We start from the raw sequence: 6000 nt of genomic DNA, 5'->3' as shown, positions 1-6000 counted from the left end.
TACCGGGGCCCCGCAACTGAAGGGGGGCCACCGTGATTAAGAATTAAAATAGTGTTCTGAACAATAATAGCGTTTACACGTATTGAAGGTATACAAATTTGTTTCCAAGTGGCTAGCTGAGCGTCGACTGACGCCGTTATTAGGCAATGATCGTAGTGATACCTATAAAAAGTTGGGGGAGTTGATTTATGAATAAAGAAATCCCCTTCAGACATGTTAAGACAAAGCGGTGCGACTTCTGGGCGTTAGCGGCGGCCAGAAGTCGAGACTGAGGCTGGGTTCAAATGGATTTGGAAATCATCAGCTATATACTTTTTTCTGCACCTAATGTAATATTTTTTATGCGTGCATCTATTATGTTTGTTTATATTAAGTTGCTCAAACAAAAAGAAAAACGAAGATAAATTAAATGATCAACTCCTATCAATGCACATTGCATTACTGTTTCACCGGCCATGAACGGAATGAAAAGAATTAAGGAAGAAGTTAAGTTTAAATGGAGCAGTCGACGGATTTGGATATATACGAGTTCATAATATATATTATAGTCTTCTGCAAGTGTGCAAAATATTGTTAATATAAGGTAAGTAGGGTTTGCAATCACTTACCTCACCTGCTAGGTAATATCTTATAGTATAGTATATAATAATTTGAAAATTAATTTTATAAACTGCTTAATACTGTTAGATATAATAATGGCTACGCCAAGGAAATATCCCCCTGGGTGTCAAAAAAGAAAATTATCAGAAAAGAAAAAAGAAGAAAAGCAAAACTTCAAGAAGTCACAAGCAGATCTGTTTTCTTGGCTACGAAGTAATTCTGGCAAAGAAATTGCTTCGACTTCAGAAGTTACAATTCAAATTTCAACTGTGGAAGAAAGTTTCGCGTAATGAAAATGTTGAAACGGTGAAATTTATTGAAGAATCGTGTATTTATATAAATGTGACCGAAATAGAAAATAATGACGAAAATGACAATAATAAATATGATCAAAAGAGTATAAATGATCCTGGTTTATGGCCAAGTATTATAACTGATAAATTTAGAATGTTTTGTGTTAAAATTGGACCTGTACAACACAAAGGAGTTTTTGCTAAAAATACTGAAGGTAAATCATTTTCCACTACATACTACTTTAAAAAAATGCCAAATCGTGAAACTCAACTTCGCAGACGGTTAATTTATTCAAAAACGCAAGACGTCGTATTTTATTTTTGTTGTATACTGTTTCCAAAAGAAGAGGAAATGATCAAACTGCACGATTTATAGGTGGCTATAATAACTGGAGAAAGCTGTCAACTGTAATCCAAGATCATGAGAGTTCTAGTTGTCATTTTAATTCGTTTATTGCTTGGAAAGAATTACTAAAAATGACTAAATTTATGTTCGACTATTGATAAAACAAATCAAGTTAATATAAGTAAGAAAACGGCAGGACTCAAATTACTTTTTCAAAGAATTGTAGATGTGATTCTATTTTTAGAGTGTAATTATCTTCCACTTCAAGGAATCCAGAAAATAATAGATACGCCGAATAATGGAAATTTTTAAAGTTTAATCGAATTATTAAGTAAATACGAACCTGTGCTAATGAATCATATAAACAAAATAATAAATTCTAAAAATAGAATTGTGCATAATTTAGTAAATAGGTCACAAGAACAAATTATTTCTGCATTAGGAAATGAAGTCCTTAACAAAATTAAACACGATATAAAAGCCATGTATATGTATCCAAATGGATTGGACTCCTGATATTTCCCATAAGGAAGAAACTTCAATCATTATTAAGTATGTAAATTTTAAAGAGGAAAGATTAACTATAAATGAGTCAATTTTAGGGTTTATTGCAATAACTGATATGACTGGTGAAGGACTAGCAAAAACTCTATTGGAAATATTAAGCGAGCTTGATTTAGATACTATGAATTGTAGAGGGCAAGTATACGACAACGGTAGCAACATGAAAGGGAAATATAAAGGTGTACAGTCTAGAATATTTTCTCTAAATACGCATGCAATTTATGTGCCTTGCCTATCACACTCTTTTAATTTATTAATTTTAATGCCGCTTCCAAAAGTATATATTGTATTTTTTTTTGGGGGGGGGGATATTGCAACGTTTATATTGCTTATTTTCTGCGTCTACAAAAAGATGGGAAATTCTAAAAAAGCATTTAAACATTACTCTTAAATCATTATGTAACACTCGTTGGGAAGCGAAAATAGATATGGTTAAAGCAATATATATATAGTTTGAACAAATTTGTAATACCCTAGAAGAATTCATTGATGCAAATAATAATAACACAGCGGTATTCGAAGCTAAAAGTTTATTAGATGCAATACAAGAAATGCCATTTATTTTATGTTTAATAATATGATTTGCAATATTGGCCAAAATTAACACTATAAATAAACTATTTCAAGCAAAAACGATTTTTCTTGACTCGGCTTTCAATTTAGTCAATGAAATTAAAACTGAAATCCAAAATTTAAGAACAAAATTTCACACATTTTTAGACGAAGCAAAAGTGCACGTAATTTGAATATTTCAGAACATTTTCCTGTGAAACGAATTCGAAAAAGGAAAAGATTATATTCCGAATTAGCAGAAGACGAAGTTATAAAAAACCTGGTTGAGAAATTTTGGTGTTATTTTTTTAACACTGTAATTGGTACTGTTATTGTACAAATAGAAGATGGGTTTAAAAGTATACCAAATAGTATTTCTGATTTCTTATTAATCACTGATATAAAAACTTTAAAAAAACATAAATTAGAGAAATGTTCCAAAAACTTTTTAAAGTTCTATAACAAAGATGTAGATGAAAACTTAATCCAGGAAATTTGTTTGCTACGGGATTTGATTTCGAATAAAAGAGATGTAAATAACGCACAAGACATATTGCAATACATTCTAAATAATAATTATAATGAGTTATTTCTAAATGTATTAATTGTGTTAAAACTTTTCTTTACGTTGCCATTTACTATAGCAAGTGCTGAGAGTTATTTCAGCAAATTAAAATTAATAAAGAATTATCTTCCGGAAGCATGTGTTCAGAACGCTTAAATGCACTTGTTGTATTAAGCATCGAAAAAAAATTGCAAAAAAATTATAATTTTTCTGAATAGAAACAAAATCGGGCATTAAATAAACATGCATTAATAATTTGTGTTCGTGTTTGTATTTTTTTTTACATCACAAAAAATTAGGGCCCCAAATGGTTTCTTGAACCCGGGCCCCTTCATAGAGAAGGCCAGCTCTGCGTTCCATTCTAAACACGGAGTAAAGAATTTGGAGTACCTTCCTCCTAAACACGAATACACGGAGACCATCCTCTTTTGAACCATAGTTAGATAACGAGGATTGATAAGCCATATATTTTCGATTCTCCATGTCATATCATCGTGAATACATTTGATCCATGACGTAATATTTAGTGTTTTTTAAAGCCAGTTTCTTAATGGATGTTCTTGGGGAAAAAAAGATCCAGAATGGGCCAGATCTTAACACTATGTCATCATAGTCATGACATTTGAAGTAAATCCATATATTAGTGATTTTAAAAGAAAGGCGCAGCATACATGAGAGTGCCGATTTTTTTCACAAGGCGCCACAAGATATGATATAATCTTTATAATTTCATTTTTGCATTAAACGTAATATAGTTTAGCAACTTGATACTTCCAAATTTATATTGCACAAAAACTTTTGCATGAATTCAAGATTCGTTTATTTATCCTTTCTATTTATCTTTCCCTATTCTTACTAGTGTAGAAGAAAATAATTCGACTGAATTATCTTATGGTAATTCATTAAAACAAAATTTAGCAAAATGGAATTAGCCGTAATTTGGTTGTCAGTAAAAAATGAATATTCCCTTCAATGTGATAAAACTCATCAAATTTTAACAGCATTTGATATTTCTTATTTATGGGAAATTGAGTTTCTGGCAGCTGCTGTTTTAAAAAGTAAGAAAACTCATTTATTTAAAAGATTTGAGAAAATATATTGAATGATAAACAGGTTCGATTATCTCACTAATTATTATATTTTTAAAAACAGTCCAATATACTTTTATATTATTTAAAATTATAATTAGATAATAACTTAGGGGCCGGAAGTCATTTCCCATGTAAAATAGTACTTAGTCATCGATGTCATGTATAAAAATACAGTGCTTGATAAAAATTAATAACTTAAAATTTTAATTATAATTTAAATTACTTACCGTTTAATTATAATCTAAACTTATAATTAAATAAAAATGTAAAAATGAAATCTGCCATCGCAAATTTCATGTTATCATGTGAGAACATTATTATTTTTTTAAGTCACGTGGTATCATCTCGAGGCCAGAATTTTTTTTCATAGGAAATCAGTTTAAATCGGTTTGAAACAATCACGGGACTATTCGATTCCGCATATGTAGATATTTAGAAAAACTATGGAATTTTTTTTTTTTTTTTTTTTTCCCTCCCGCATCTCAAAATTGTTCATCCGAGCTGTAATACTTTTCAAGGCCAGATGTGTTTTTTTTTTTTTTTTTTTTTTTTGCGAAAAACCTGTTTTAATTGGTTTGAATAATCACGTGACTATTGTATTGCGCAATCGTCAATTTTTAGAAAAACTATCGATTTTTTTTTTTCATCGCAAAATCATTCGAGCTCCAAAACATTTTTTTGCCAGCTAAAAAGATTAAAAATATATATATATTTTTAAAATTATACATATACTTACTTTTCGATACCTCTTCTCTCTGTTTAGCGTTGATTACTTTTCGATACTTATTCTCTCTGTTTCGCGTTGATTCCCGTTTTTTTCTTTGTGCTTCTTCGGGTGGAAGTCTACGCACCATACTTTTTATTTTCTGCCCGTGCATTTTGTGGCTTCAAAAACGTCAAATCAAAACAACATCATGTTTTCACTGCAAATTTTTACCTAAGCTACTCAAATACTACCGACTACTTTAAAAAAAGCATTTACTCGAATTTTACAAAAATATTTGGATATAGCAAAGGCACAAAGAATCATAAAAGTTTTGGAATCCTTAACCGCGAATTCTTCTTAGATGTACATCTATGAAAGGGAAATGCGTAATTAGATAATGGTGCATAGTTCTCTATTAAGATGACTGCTTTTAATAAAAGATATCAATAACTGATACATTCTAATTGAAATAATTTTATAAAACTTACTCTTAAAAAGTGTTAACTTAAAGTTGTGAAAAGAATAAAACCTCCCTTAGAGATAAGTTGGAAATGAAGATGATTATAATTTTGCTCTTCTTCATCTAATAGTGATATCTAAAGGGTGTCTCAAAATTAAAGAAAGATTTGAATTTACGACCATTCATGCAGTAAAGTGTTGGCAATCCTATTTAAAAAAAAAAAAACATTTTACTTCTTATATTTTAGGGTTAGTCAGAAGGGAGCTTTACGCGATAGAACAACGTGTTAACGCAAGATTTGAATTAAATAAAACAGTTTTTTTTCTTTAAACTGTTATATATTTATTGAATCGTAAAGTACGCAGGGCATGGTTATATATGGAATAACACATAGGGCAATTGTCTTTACGGCTTTGCTGGCACATACGCACTCTTTTGTCGAAACTTTCCAAGACCATTTTGCATATAAGTGGCTGAATTTCTTTGATGCAGCGTTGAATTTCCTCTCTCAATGCGCGCATGCTTGTTGGCTTCAAATAACCCCATAAAAGGTAATCCAATGATGTTAAATCACACGATCTAGGGGACCAATTCTCAAATTTTCGAATTGTGACCGCCACACTTTCATTATTTTTTTTAAATAATGTTCAACAATGAAAACACGTTGTTCTATCGTGTAATGCCCCATCTTTGCTAACCCTAAACTATCAGCTGTTAAATGGTTTTTCAATAGGATTACCAGGGGTTTTTTTTAGGGTTAGGTTTAATTGGTTTTTTTTAATAGGGTTTATTGCATGAATGGTGGCAAATTCAAATCTTGCGT

The sequence above is a fragment of the Argiope bruennichi genome, chromosome 4 (assembly GCF_947563725.1).
Source record: "Argiope bruennichi chromosome 4, qqArgBrue1.1, whole genome shotgun sequence".
Classification (NCBI taxonomy): domain Eukaryota; kingdom Metazoa; phylum Arthropoda; class Arachnida; order Araneae; family Araneidae; genus Argiope; species Argiope bruennichi.
Note: the sequence above shows the minus strand (reverse complement) of the source record.